This window comes from Melospiza melodia, chromosome 27 (assembly GCF_035770615.1).
Source record: "Melospiza melodia melodia isolate bMelMel2 chromosome 27, bMelMel2.pri, whole genome shotgun sequence".
Classification (NCBI taxonomy): Eukaryota; Metazoa; Chordata; class Aves; order Passeriformes; family Passerellidae; genus Melospiza; species Melospiza melodia.
This window is the reverse complement of record NC_086220.1, coordinates 5805174-5820334: the sequence shown is the minus strand read 5'-3', so window position 1 is coordinate 5820334 and position 15161 is coordinate 5805174. Positions and strand designations below refer to the sequence as shown.

The window sequence follows — 15161 nt, the reverse complement described above, 5'->3', positions numbered from 1 at the left end:
GGCAGGACACAGCTTAGGACATGGTTTGTTCACTGCCTGGTGAGTTACACTGAGATTCACACCTCTGACGCACTTTCCTTTTTCTCAGGCAGGCAGGCAGGGCTGGAAGAGCAGCCCAGGGCATCCCCAGCTCCTCCAGCACTGCACAGCCTTCAGCAACACTGTGGAAATGCATCTTAATCTAATTAAGTTCTCCCCCCACTGCTCTTGCCAACAGGCTCTTCCAAAAGCTCATCCCTAAGGGCAGTCAGATTCAATTTACCTGTGCCAGATTGGAAGGCAACTGCAGGGTTACAGAGGAGCCTACTCTGCAATATTCTTCCACAAAATGTGGCAACTGCAATATCAGTAAAACAAAAATGAGAAAATGTGGATGGAAGATGCTGTCCCATCTTTCCAGACCTCATGAGATGCATGTAATCCCTTTATCTCCAAAGCCTCTGCTCCTTCAGAGTGCATAATTATCAAAGGAGTTAGAGCTGAGGCTCTTAATGTCTCTTCCAGGCACTTCTTTGTTCCACTCAAGGCACCAGTCACATCTGAATTATTTCCTGGGGTTGTTTGGACTTCCTATTATACAAGGATGATTATGGTGAACCTTGGGATGGAGTCCAAGTGGGATCTCAGCACTCCCATGTTTGACTGAAAGGGAACCTGAAGGTTTGCTGACAGAGTGCCAAGCTTCAAACCTCCCTGGACAATGGCACTGCCAGCAGGCCAGAGGCTTTCAGAGACAAGAGGAAGAAAACCACCAGCAGTGAGGCTGGAAAATGGTTTTATTAGGTCAGATACATACCCACATATTAGGATTCAGGGGAAATAAAAGGGAAACTCTGCATATTGACAGAGGACTGTGAGAATGACGCTCCTTGGAAATCCCATGGGGCTGCCACAAGAGAATCCTGACAGTTTCTCATGATGCAAAGTGCCTGCAGTCATTGATTTGTTCCCCACAAAAGCACAGGGCTGGAGCACCACGATCACTGCAGCCACTAAAAATCCCTCCCAGGTAACCTCTGCTTCAGCTGAGGTTTTCTCCACAGTGATGTTTCCATCAAACCCCATCAATGTTTGCAGCAGTAAAGAGCTGTCCCTTACAAATTCCCTCAGGAAATGTGAGGGCAGCCCTGTAAGCTCCTGCCTGTCACGGGTGATGGCAGTGCTGCCATTCCAGCCTCCCTGCTGGAACGTTTCAGCTCCATTCTGGAAGCCCCTGTGTGATACAGGCACATCCAGCGCAGAAAATCAGGCACATGATGAGCAGATAATGGGAATTACAGAATATCCTGAGCTGGGAGGGATCCATAAGGAGCATCAATTCCAACTCCTGATCCCACACAGGATACCCCAACAATCCCACTCCGTCCCTGAGAGCATTTTCCAGACTGAGCTTTGGCATCCTTGGAACCATGACCATTCCCTGGAACCCTGTTCAGTGCTCCATGACCCTCTAGGGGAAGAACCTTTTCCAAACTCAGCCTGCTTGCTCATTTAACACCTTTTTTGCCATTTTAAATATCTATGGTGCAGAAAGAAAAGCACTTCCAGCCTACCTGAGAAATCAGAGGAATGTCAGTGCACGATCTGACTCCCCTTTTAGTTTTCACACCAGACTTGGCTCCTCTGATTTCTGCCTGACCTGTGGACACCAGAACTTTTGCTGGTCTAAACCCCAGTTTTTGCTGTCAAGGCATGCTTTGATGAGCCAATTTACTGACCCCTTTCCTGGGCAGAAGCCAAAGACCAGCTCCCAGGACTGAGCTCCAGCCTTCTTGGAGCCAGACAAGGAGTCCTAACCAAAATGCCAAATGAATGCTTATGTGGAACCTGGAGCAAACTCTCAGGAGTGATCAGCTTCCAAGTCTGAAAAGGTGAGTCAGAATTTATCTTAAACAAGGATTTGAGTTCCTTCCACCTCCCCGTTCCCATCCTCCTGAGCAAGACTGGAGTTTTATTTCTCCTAGTCTGTGCAAAGTCACATTTTTGGCAGCTCCAAACAAAGGCTGATGAACATACAGCACCTCTGGAAGCATATCCCCTCATGAGATCAGGGGAGCCCTTACATTCACACCAGCGACTATTTCTAAGTAACACTGTACAACGAATGCTGTATTTCCATCTGCAGCACTGATCCCCTTGTGTGATCTGAAATACCTGATGGCTGTAAACCATTACTCCTCTTTCTACCAGAAGGATTTTTTGTTATTTCCAACCTCTCTCATTCTCTGGAATTAATTTTATCCTTCCATCATGTAAGAAGTGGACTGATGAACTCCAGACTTCATGACAGGCTCCTCACAAACACATTCTTGTGTTAACACACTGAGGTGTCTCGAAGATGTGATCACAAGGAAAACACTTCCTCAGCCCCTGAGCCAAGTCTCATGGGATTACATATTTTAAAAGACAAAAACACGTGAAAAACTTGGATAGACCATGTTTCTACAATGAAAATATTGATTTTATGATTTCCTTTTGAACACCTTCAGGTTGGTGGGGAGAGGAAATAGGTCAGTCCCCCAGGAAATGGCAGCTGGACCACCAGACACTGCTGAGTCAGACTCAAGAGATCACCCTCAGGGTGAGTACAAAAACCAGGGAGAGGAACCACTACTGTGAGCAAAGCTACAACACCTACCACTGCTCATAGCTGTGGAGGAAATTAAATAAAACCTTGCAAGATTTCAATAAAAATTTCCTTCCTATGCAAAAATAAACCCAAAAAACCAACCCACACACACACAAAAAAAAAACCAAACCAAAAAACAAAACTAAAATAAACCAAACAAAACTAGCATGGGCCTTGGATCAAACCAAAAACATTCTGACATGTATCACTGTGAGCAGACCTAGCTCTCCACAAAGACTGAAGAGGCTGCAATAAAGACAACATATTTGGCACACTCCAGGAACAGGATACCAGGCTGAGAGAAATGGAGAGATGAAAGGGCTTCAAATAAAAGACAAATAAGATAATCTGACTTGAGTCTGCTAAAGGAAGCCCCTTAACAGGATGAATTTTCTCAGCACAGACATGTTTACTGATGAGCTGGGGGTTACAGCTCTGTGGCTGCCATTTCTGTAGTGAGGGGGGTGAGCACTCCAGCCCTGCTTGGAAAAATCCTCCTTGGAAAGATGCGGATCTGTAGGAGAGATGGGGGTAGCACGGTGGGGATGGACAGAGAGCAGAGATCTCTGCAGCCAGGGCTGGGAACTTGTGGGTTATTGCAAAGGGCCTGGGTGCAGGGCCCTGCTGGGAGCTGCCAGCCACAGCTCAGAGCAGGCCCCAAAGAGGGAGAGAGAGATAAAGAGAGTGGGAAAGAGAGAATGAGAAAGTAAAAGAGAGGATCAGAGAGTGAGGTTCCCGTTACAATACAATAAATCTTCTTCTGGTCTTGGAATTCGGGGTTTATTGCACAGGGCCTGGGTGCAGGGCCCTGCTGGGAGCTGCCAGCCACAGCTCAGAGCAGGCTGAGAGAAGAGAGGGGGAGAGAGGGTGAGAGGGTGAGAGGGGTAAAGAGAGCAAAAGGGTAAGAGCACGAGGTTCCTGTTACAATATCATAAATCTTCTTCTGTGTTATAATATTCTAATTCTGAGAATTAGAATATTCTCATTCTCACTTAACCAATCTAGTACAAGATCCAAATCCTACAGCATTTCCATACAGCCTATAAGAATCATTACATTCCCACACTGGGTTACATTTTAAACCCTAAAAACTCCTCTTTGGGCCCTTCTGCCAAGCTGGCAGGGTCTGCTCTGAGCCTTGGGCCTGTCTGCAAGCAGAGGGGATTGTTTGATCCAAAGGGGATCACCTTCAGCTGGCCCTGCCATTGTTTTCCAGTTGTTCAGTAACTGAGGGAACTCAAAGCTTGCTTTCATTTCAATCTCGCTTAGAGTTTCCATATTCTCAAAATCTTTTGCCAGACAATCATATTGATAAGGCTTTCCTGTTTCATCTTCCCCACAGAGCTCGACTGCTCTGAGAAGTCCACACACTGCTGAAAAATCAGAGCTGCTTTTAAGAGTGGTATTGGTTTCCCACCCACTCTAATAGAAAGAAACCAGTGCAAAACCTAATGCAGGGAACAGGGAGTCATGGAGTGGTTTGGGTCAGAAGGGAGCTCGAAGATCTTCCTGTTCCAACCCCATGGACATGGGCAGGGATTCACAGCATTCACAGCATCCTGTGCTGCTCCTCCCCAGACAGGACCATGTCCAAGGCTTGGAGCCAAGGCCTGGGCTGCCTCCCCCACTGGACAGGCCCACCTTGAACTCGTGCTGATGTGGCACAGACCTTATCTAATCACACAAATCCCCTGTGGTAACAGCTGGGGGTGAGGAAGCTTCACTGTGCTTCAGAATTATTTCAGCAAATCCTTCATGACTGGTCCTACTGCTGAAGTCACTTTGAGGTTCTCCCTCTGAGCTGAGCAATGCCCATGTCCCACATCCCAGTGTGAAAGATGCCACCAACACTCTCCATGACTCTTCTGGAGTTTTGAGAAAAGCTGCAGATCTCTGTTTCTGGGTGTTAAGCAGAAATATTTCTGACTGTACCTCCACAGAGCTCTCCCAAATGCACTGTAACAAAACTCAACACAGAGATCTGCTTTTTGAGCAGGTAAAGTGCCTGTTACACATAGAAAAGCAAAGCACTGCTGGACTTCAGTGCCTTATGGGAAGAACATACCAAAACAAGGAACTGAATCTGTGCGCCCAAGGCTGCTCTTTCTAACACTGAACCATCTGTGTCACAGCTATATTGTGTCAGCAGGACTCCCATAGATAGCTAAAAGTTAAAGTCTCCTGACTTTAGAAGAGGAATGGCCTGGGTTATAGACTGGCACAGCAGTGTACCCAAACCACTGAGGACAACTTGAAGTAGAGAAGATTTATCACACATGGGGCTCTGGCATATTCTGCCCATCTCCTGACACCCAGGTGACTGGGAACCAGCCCACAGGCCGGGTTTGCAGTACCTGAGTTTCCTTTCATGGCAATCCCAGAACATGGAGAGGTGCAGGACATGGTGCACCCCACACTCCTGCGCTGGGTCATGCCCCCCTTGCCTGGGGACAACCTGGAGGGTGAACCTGGTGCTGCAGGGCACCCTGAGGGTGCACCAGCCTGTGCAGGCATAGTGGGAAGCCTAAACTGATGCAGGCAGTATAGGAAGTTTTGCAGCACTGTGGCAATTTCAGCCTGCACTGAGCCACATGCCAAAGCTAAGAGCTATTACTGAAAGCAGATGGCTTCCAGGAGACCTTGAAATGGGATTCTGCCCAGGGCACTTACAAAGTCACCCCTCACAAAAGCACACAATAGGATGCTTCAAAGTCTTTAAATAAGAATTTAAACAGGAGTACATTAAAAACCAGTGCATGGTTTCCATATCAGCCCCAGACAGGCCAATACAGCCCCCCTTGCACAGTCAGCTGTGGCTGCTTTCCCAGACAGCAGTTACAGGGGTTATGGATGTGGCCCCAGAAAGGGCTACAGGGTGTAAACTCTTCACAGGTCTCTATTTGACAACCAGTAGATGTATGTATAACATGTTTAATCAACCTTTTATCCTTACTTCTCTACTGGACTCTATTAAAAAATAAGTCCTCTTATTATCTTATTATTGTCTTCCATCTCTTTATGGGATGGAAGATATAGGAGGACAATGTATTCCTATGGAAGGAGAAAGAGGAGGTAATCCAGCAGGAAAGGACTGATTTCCAGTTGTGTCTCTATTGGAAATGTCAAGACAGACTGTGCAGCGATGCTGCAAGCAGGATGTGAGAATTCCTCAAAGAAATTTTTGCATTAACTATTTCTAGTCATGTAAGTTTGATAAAGTTTCAGCAGAACATCCTCAGGAGACCATAAGCAGGGAAAGGCAGCTTGAGGGGGAATAAAAAAGCAAAGGGATGGTAATTAGGGGACACAACAGAAATGTAAATGAGGAAAACTCTGCAAAGAGAGGGGAAGGAGATGACCCAATCCTTTAAAGTACCCTGTATCCCACAAGCACGAGGGAGGAGGGGGATCCTCAGGGAGAGACACACGGGGCAAGGGTTTCCACTGAAATGGCAGGGAGAGAAATGAGAGCTCAGGGAGAACAAACCAGCCCTGAAGAAAAGGTGAGGGACAAAATCACCACTCTCTAATGAGCTAAACACTGAGACATGGGGGAAGATGATGGTTACTACACCTACAATTACATTTTCCTTCTCCTTTCCTCCTATAACCAACCCCAACAATTAAATGGAATGTTTAGCAATATCCCTTGGGAAAATACAGGGATGAAAACTCATCCTCAAGCCTCACATGGCATCAAAGCAATTGCTGAGGATGTTACTGGAGTGCCTGAAGTGCTCTCTTTCCTCATCCAGCACAAAGGAATGACCTTCCATGGAGTTAAGCATTTCTTACCTTCCTGAGGTCCAGCACCAACACAAACACGTCCTTAATGACAAAGGGGAGGAGGGAGGGGGGCACAACTCCAGTCACACTCAAGGCTGAATCCTCCACAGATCCACATACAAATCCCTGTCCCTGACTCAACATCCAACCTGCCCAAACCTTCCAAATGCAACTCCCTCCACCCTCCTGAACCTGCTCTCTCAGAGAAAACCCCTTTAATGTGTGTGTGTATATATATATATAAATTTACCCTTAGACAAAACTCAGGGTCTCCCTGGCAGGAAGCACAGCCAGACTCCCCTCCAACCCTTCCAGCAGCTGATTCTTCTTATGAAAACAAAGGACAGATGAGAAATAGTCCCTACTGATCTGCCCCATCTGCTAAAGAAATGAAAAAGATAAAATCTCCAAACCCTCAGGGTATGGAGCAGAGCCACAAAACCTGGATTTACCCTTGTTGGAGCGGAAGGGGAGTCAGTCTCTGCTGCTTGGAGCACTGAGACAGAGATAATCCAGCCCTGAGAGAGGGAAAGGAGGATGTCTGGGGAGGGAAGGATGTGAAAGCATCATTCCTCCCAGTGCCTGGTCTGCTCCAGCCCAGTCAAGGCAAAGGGCTGCCCAGGAGAAGAGCTCCTCAAACTCACTGTACCCCGAGGGAATGGTGTGCCAGGGCAGGAAACAAACATCTTTATTTTATTTTCTCACTCATGTAGAGAGATATTAATTCATCTATTCTTAGGAAAAAGAAAGGAAATTGTTACAGTGCAACATGTCAAGAGAAACCAGCAGAGCCAGGCTCACTGAGGATGGGTATTAATTACTGCTTGCTATTTTTAATCTGTGTATAACTCTGGTCTCATATGTGACTTAAGAAGATAAAATCCCAGTATTCAAAACTATGTATCTACTCAAATTGAAATATCCTCTACTGGGTACAAAGTCTGGATACAGAAAAAGTATAACATGCCCATCAAAATTACACTCAATTTTAATAACAAAAGAAAGAACAATCTAGATGTAGACAGAAATGTTAGCTCAGGAGAATTACTCCCAGAGAGGAAAAATCACTAGCCAGCTCCTGCAGGAAACCCTGAACAGACTGCTGTTAATTGTGTAATGAAAAAGTTGTTAGGCTGCTTTACATTCCTGAAGGGCCAAGAGTTTGGACAACTAAAAAATATCCTGTGAGGCCCTTTTTTAAAAAAACCCAAATCATGACCACAAGCAACCAAAAGTCCATCCTGCAGCTCTGCAAGTATGTTCAGTGTCTGCCAAGGAGCTAATGAAAACAAGGCACTCTTACAGACTCTATCTGCTCGGCATTCAAGTACCTGCTGGACATTTTGTACAGCTTATAAAGCCATAAAATATCACAGGGCATTTACAGATTTTCCAGCTGACAAGAATATGAAATAAGTGAGCAGCCCCAGAACACACTGAGTGCTCTGGTCAGGCACAGGATAATGCTGAACAGATACCACCACACACACACACACACACATATATATATATATAGCTGGAGACTCTGCCAGCAGTGTGCAAGATGTGACCAAAGCTCATGGTGATGGAAAAGGAGCCAAGATTCAAAACCTCCCCCAATTAAAGGCTTCTTTATTCATAATATTCTCCACCATCATTCTCAAGTCAAAGACTTCCAAGATTTCAGCAATCTGAGCCAGTCTGGTGAGGTCTTTTTCATTTTCATCCAGTTGGCCTGTGTATAAAAACTGCAAAACAGTTTTAAAAGGTGCAGCCTGCATAGAGGAATCCATTTTTACCACAGTTACAGGACACGTCCTCTTTGAGACAGGATTCACTTGCATTTCCTTGTGCACACTAACAAACCCCTTACCCCAGCAGGACAGAGATCTTGCTGCAGAGTTTGTTTCACCACATTCAGATTCAAGCACGTTTAAAGACTCACTACTTTCTGGTGGGGGAATTTTAACATCAAGAGATTTCAGGGATGCCTCGTCACTGTCACTGTTTGTCTCAAGGTGACTTGTCAGAACATCCTTACTTGTATTTTCTTTATTACACTGTGTTTCATCCAAGTATGGACTTTCCTCACATTCCATTAAGAAAAGGTCATAAAACTTTGAAGAGGAGGTAGCTACCCCCCCAATAATGCTGGAACAACAGTGGCACTGCCCAGATTCACAGTGCAGGGCTTGGAAATGCCCAAGGGAAACAAAGCCCTCCTGCCCTCTCCAGGCACAGCAATTCACCATCCAGTGAGCTGCTACCTCCTGCCATGCTGGAGGAGATGTGGCACTGTAAAAACCTCCAGTGTGGGGCTGTGGCAATGACAAATGACCTCAGGAGCCAAGTGACAAGCCAGGTCAGCCAGTTTACCCCACTTGTGGTAAGAGTTAAGGGCTCCAGGTGAGCAGCAAGGTAATGGAAGTGACACCTGCTGCTCACCACTGGCCAATATCCTCTGTAAAATGTCAACTGTACATAACAAGCACTACAGCATTTTTTCTTCTCTTGGTAGCTTGCCAGAAGAGAATGTGAAATATCAAAATGATTGGGTTAAAGTACAGCAATACCAGCCTGAAATCAAGCAAAGCTCCTTAATCTCAGAATAGTCAGGCACTGGAGTGAATTGCTGAGGAAAGTAGGAATCACCATCACTGGAAATCTTAGAACACCCTAGAGAAACCTCCAGGAAACATTAGGTATGGGTGATCCTTCAAGGTCACTTCTGGAAACACTGAAACCACAAGATTTTCTGCATAGGTACCTCCCTGATCACACAGCCACTGCACAATTTTAATGGACTGCAGCATCTAAGATTTGCTGTAAAAAGACCAAAAAAAAAAAAAAAAAGCAACCACAGTGAGCGTACAGAGAGCAGCAGTCTCTGGGATGTGTGAACAGCCACTCGATTTATTTTTAGAAAGCAGAATTGGTACAACTTCCTCCTCAGTCCACATCACACTCCATCAGCTCTTCTGCTTGCTCTCTACTCCTTCACTTAACTAACGAGTATAGAGCAGAAATTTCTCCTACCTTATGTGTTGCAGCTGGGCAGGAAAGGCACAAACGGGGAGCGAGGGGCCCTGCAGCAGTGAGTGAGCACTGCGGGGAGATGCCAGCACTCTGCAGAGCTCCCCCAGTGCATTCAGCCCGAGCTCAGGTAGCCACCCTCACCTTGAGCCATCACCTCTGCAGTCCAGCTGCTATCAGGACATTCAACTGCACTGTGGGGACCTTTTGTGCCACCCAGAGCCAGAGCCAAGCCTGGGTTCCTGCCCCAAAGTCCCTCCCCAGTGAGAGTACTGATTGTCTATGAAGAAGACAACTCCAGAAGTTAATAAATTCCTTCTAACTATCATAGGAGTGGCTGGAAGTGAAATGCAAGTCCAGCATAACTCAGCAGAAATCCTGACTTTTACTAAGGAGCCAAAATACTAGCTGTAGACAGGTCAGAATTCAGTGATTATATGTGGGTTGCTTTCGAAAACTCTCTGAATATTTAAGATGGATATATACACATGTAAGGTTGTCAATGACAATGAGCCATCCTAAAGTTGCTGCTCATCCGTGTCCCCCACGGTGTGTGCAGCCCCTGGCTTGGCTTGGCTTGGCTTGCCCACAGCTGCAGGGACACAGGGAGGGCAGGCAGGCCCTGGCAGCAGCCCAGGGAGGCTCCCGCAGGCAGGAGGGAGCGAGGGGGAGCAGGGAGCACAGGCTGCCCTCCCGCTCACCGCACACACAGCTGGACACGCGTGCCACCGCTGAGGGCTCAGCACGGGGGAGGAGGCAGGGGCTGCTCCGAAGGGTGAGGGAGGGAGGCCAGGAGCAGGGACACCCTGTACAGGGGAGGGCAGAGCAGATGGAAGCTGGGCAGGCACTGGCAGCAGGTGTTCCAGCATGAGGGGACTGCAAGCAGCAGCCGACCTCACTCGGTGGAGCACTGATGGGCTTCACCCTGTGCAGCCTCTGCCAACACTGAACTCAAACACTCTAAGTGTCCCCCAGCTCTTCCCAGGCACAAAAGCCATTTTTCCTGGCAGGATCTTTTCCTGTGGTCAAACATCAGCAGCACCCTGAGCAATCAGAAGGATGCACCCACTTCCCTCCACCCCCAAGCAAACCGCAGCAGATGTCACTCCAGAAATGGGTGAACCAAACTTGTTCCCTTGCCACAATATCGAGGAGAAAGGACCTGAAGGGCCAGGAGAGAGGAAGAATTTCAGGAAATTCAATGGGTTTGCAAATTTCCACTGCCATCTACTCCTACAGTTTCCGTTGTTGAAAACAAACCCCAGCCACAGGGAGGTTTCTGGGCTGTTCCCACTGTGGCAGTCTGGAAAATGTACAAGCTAACTGGAGCTGGCTAACTCTGAGCACATTGGCTGGGAGGAGGCACCTCCAGCAGGAGTTTCTTTTCTGACTGGTGATAACACCATTCAATCTATAAAACAAACAGAAAAAAAACTTCTGAGCAAGAAATGGAGAGCGGCAGCAGCACAAACTTGTGCCAGGGAAAAACAGCCCTGCCTGAATTCCCACGTCAGCTCCCTTGTGCTGGCAATGACCACACTGACTGTGCTCTGCTTCCTCATCTCCAGTGACATATTACCAACCAGCCTGTGGAGCTGCAGGGGCCACGTCCCTCTGCTGATCAAGGCAGCTCTGAGGAATCAAGTGCTTTAGATTCATTCCCCAGACATCACCTGTCCATCTGGCCTGTTGGACGAGGCTGCCACGCAAACAGCAGAGGCAGCAAAACAGACATTCATCTTTTCCTTCAGCTCTCAGCCAAATTCTTGATTTTTTGCTCAGGATGAGTCTGCATAAAAGTGTGAGATTCAGCCCAGTGAGAGCAGAGGCACACACAAACTCTGCTTAAATCCCTGCTAGAGAGGCAGAAACATTTGGTAGTGAAGACTGCAAACTGTGTATCACTGTGTCTAAATCTACTAGAGGTGGTGTGTGTAAGAAACCTGGGTAAAAGAGGTAAATATTACTCTGTTTTTAAAGGGAATTGAATGAAAATAGAGATCTCTGGGAATTAAGTGCTTTCAGCACCAGCCAGGCTGCAGTGATGTCCCTGTACTGATCTCTCCTTCTGCTCTGAAACCACCTCTGAAATGTCCTGCTAAGGGAGATAGCCACCCAGGACGAGCACAGCGTTGCAAAGAGGAGGAGGTGCTGATCTCCAGGGTTCAGGTGTCCCCACCACTCTGACACCACTGTTCAGGTCACTGGATTTGCTCACTCCAAGCCCAGGGAGACCTGGTGATACACAGGGAAGATCTCTTTGCTTCCTGCTGCTCTCAGACTTGCACTATCTGGTTAAACATAGTGCAAATGTTTTATAACAGCTTCCACTGGTAGATATTTAAGCTGGGTAAGAAAGGGATTTTTTACAACTGTATTAAAGCCAGAAAAAGCATTTCCTTTAGGATTAGGCTGTGCTATCTTGTAAATGAAGTGGGATGAAGCATTTATGTCCCAGCTTGGAGTGCAGGTGCTACACCCGGACGTAGTGCTGGGGTGAAGGAGGGGTCAGAGCTACAGTTCTGCTACACTGAGAGTTCACTTGTGGAGATAATTTTTACCTTGGCATGTCTCTGAATTATATATATGCAGGAGATTAACCACCTCACAAGAGAAGCTGGCAGCCAGAGTTGCTGCTCTGTCCTCAATGCATCTTCCCTCACTTCTCAGGGATCCCTCCTTGTCAGGAAACTTCTCAAGCACAAATGGATGCATAAAGGACTCAAAATCTTTTTGTCTCATCGCAAAAACTGAATTGCAGTAGCAGGCAAGGAAAAGGAGAAAAGGCAGGGTGGAAGATGCAAACATTACAGCTCAAACAAGAGCCCCAAACACACCAAGGTTTAACTCAGCACAGCTCTGAGCTCACGTTGATAGCACGCTACTCCAGATTTGCAAACAGGAGCTCACCGAGCACACCAAGTCCTGTCACAAACACACAGCTAACAGCACAAACAGGCAAACATGTGATGTGCATTCCTTGTCATGTAACAGTGCTGAGATGTACCCAAACGGGGTCATTTGGGCCCAGCTTATTACAACTGCTCTGCAGAGTTCTGCTCTGACTGACCACGGTACTTTGGGTGAAGTGTGAATGGGAGCAGAACCCAAATCAGAGACAGAGGTCAGCACGGCTGACATGCCCATGTGAGAAGAAGTGAGAAACTGATCTTGCTCAGCTCAGGGAAAGGGTAAAGAAACCTTCAAATGCTTCTAACTGAGATGCAGACGTAGGAAGTGGAGTGATGTGCCCTTCGTGAGCTCTGTACATCAGAAAAAGAACAGGTTTAAAGTGCAAGACAAAGATTTAGATTAAAACCCTGAAAAATCTCTGTAATGATGGGGAGGCCTAAGTGTTGGCATACACCACCTGTACAGGATATGGAATTGCCAGCATGAAGAGCTTAAAAGAAGAATCATTACTTAGGAAGGGTTTAGAAGCCTACCTGACCTTACCCAGGGTTGGGAAACAACCAGGACATCTCTGGAGGTACCTGATGTCTGAGTCTACCAAACAGTTTCAGACATTCCTTTAAATTAGACATACGGCAGGGACACAACTCCCACAGCACTCCTGTCTAGACTGAAGCACAGCTACTTGATGAATAAGATCATCATTTAATACCTTAACAGAATCTTTTATTTACAGGCACCATATTGTCCTGCAAAATTCATCAGGTTTCCACAGAAGTGCCCCAAGAAAAGCAGATAATCAAGATGCAGAATTGTTGAATGCTAAGATGTAAATACCAAATCAGGAGCACCAAGACTCAGCATATCTCCCACAAACAGAACACACTCAAACTTTTAATTAAATAAATACTTTAAATAGCACAGAAATACCTGCATTTCCCTGGTGCCCATTGTAAAGGACTCCCTGATTTCCAACTGCATTTTCATACCATCTACTGGGCACATCCTGAACTACCCACCAGCACATGCAGGGCTGCATACCACGGCAGCTTGTCCCAAGCTGAGACCCCCATGAGCCGAGTTTTGTTCCCCATATTAACACCAAGCCACATACCAGTGCCTGAAATAAAGCACAAGGAATGACACCACCATCCCACGCTCCCAATATTCCCAGCAAACACATATGGACAGCACAGCCTGGCCAGCAGAAGCTGAGAGTAAGAGAGGAAGGCGACAGGAGGAGGCCCAGCCCGCAGCGAACCGAGGTGGGAGAACATTTTCCCCCAATATTACTGGCTGCGAACTGCAGCGACCACATGGCTGTTCCCAGCCACTCAGTGCACGCTGTTTACTATAAACAACAACAGTAAACACAAACTCAGCCAAAAAATCCAAGCCGGAGACCCCAGAGCTGGGTCTGCACATCCCGACGCTCCCCATGGAAATAGTTTCATGTTCAGCTGCTGAACCTAAACCACCCGAGGCCCAAGGGAGCCAAGCTGCTCAGCGCATCCCAAACTCAGGCTGCCTGCTCGGATTTGCCAGCTCTACCTTCAGTCATCCACACTCCAAAGTGCTGCCACAGTTTTACACGGGAGCTTCAAAGAGCTGGCGGATTAAACCTGCGCGGCAGGAGCCAGCCGTCACCGGGGTTATTTTTAAACATCTCGCTGTGCACGAAACGCTCAAATCTTGTCTCGCTCCCAGCTCTACCCCAGCGCTGGGCTCGGGGCGGCTGCGAAGGAGGCGCAGCTTTCCCCCAGGCACGGCGGTGATGGGATTTCTCCCTGGGGTCAGCAATGCCACCTCCAGCAGCAGGATCTGCTCGGAGCACCGGGCACTAGCTCCACACACACACTGGGGTGATAGCACGGTGTCACCGAGCCCCGAAGGGCTCACGGGGGAGGAAGGGCACAAACCCCCGCGGGCACAGCTCGCAGACAGGGCCACCTCCTGCACCTCGGTCCCGCTTTCCCTTCCCTGCCGGGAGCGCCCGGCCGGTACCGAAACACGCCGGGGAAGGGGCAGCTCCGGCCGGCCCCAGAACCGCTCCGAGGCCTCGGGGCGAGGCGGTACCGCGGCTGCCCGAGGCCCTGCCCGGGGACACCCGGCACAACAACAAAGCCCTGGAAGAGGCTTCCCCGGGAGGCACAGCCCGGCCGGGCAGCCGCGGGGCCGGGGAGCCCCGAGGCGCTGCCCGGCCGCCGGGAGGGCCGGTCCCGGACGGGCACCAGCAGGTGCGGCCGGTGACAGCCGCCCCCGGCCCGGGCACCGCACGGAAGCGGCGGCCGGGCCGCGCTGACAGGAGGGATGAGATCCGGGCCGGGCTGCGGGCCCGATTCTCGCCCGAGCCCCGCCGCGCTTCCCCGGCCGGGCCGGACCGGACCGAGCCGGGCCGAGCCGCCCGCCCCGGGCCGCCCGCTCACCTGCGCGGCCGCCGAGCGCTGGCGCTGCTCAGTCCCTCGCCGCCGCCGCCGCCGCCATGTTCGCGCTGCGCAGGGAGGCGGGGAGGGAACGGGAGGGAACGGGAAGGAGCGAAGGGGGAGCGGCGGGGGATCGGGGAGGAGGGACCGGCGGCCCGACCCGGCCCGGCCCGGCCCGGCCCGGCCCCGCGCCGCCCCCGCCGCCGGGACGGCTCCGGCCAGCGCCGGCGCTTCGGCAGCTGATCGGCCGAGGCTCGGAGAGGCTCGGCTGGGTCCGTGCGGCTCCACTCGGTTCGGCTCGGTTGGGTTCAGCTGCGTTCGGCACAGCTCGGCTCGGCTCGGCTCGGTTCGGCTCGGCTCCGCTCGGTCTCGGCTGGGTTCGGCCCGTCCTGGCTCGA

The 15161-nt window shown here is 49.3% G+C and overlaps 1 protein-coding gene across 4 annotated transcripts in view; it reads right to left on the bottom strand.

Moving 5' to 3' along the window:
* The window catches only part of SCMH1 (Scm polycomb group protein homolog 1), a 66206-nt gene extending 51338 nt beyond the window's left edge, over positions 1-14868 (bottom strand). For 3 of the 4 annotated variants that reach the window (XM_063177579.1, XM_063177581.1, XM_063177582.1), the window contains exon 1: positions 14767-14868. The gene's annotated coding sequence lies outside the window, so the exon portion shown is untranslated. The remainder of the gene's footprint in view (positions 1-14766) is intronic. The other variant, XM_063177580.1, reaches the window with a different exon arrangement.
* Positions 14869-15161: the final 293 nt, after the last annotated feature.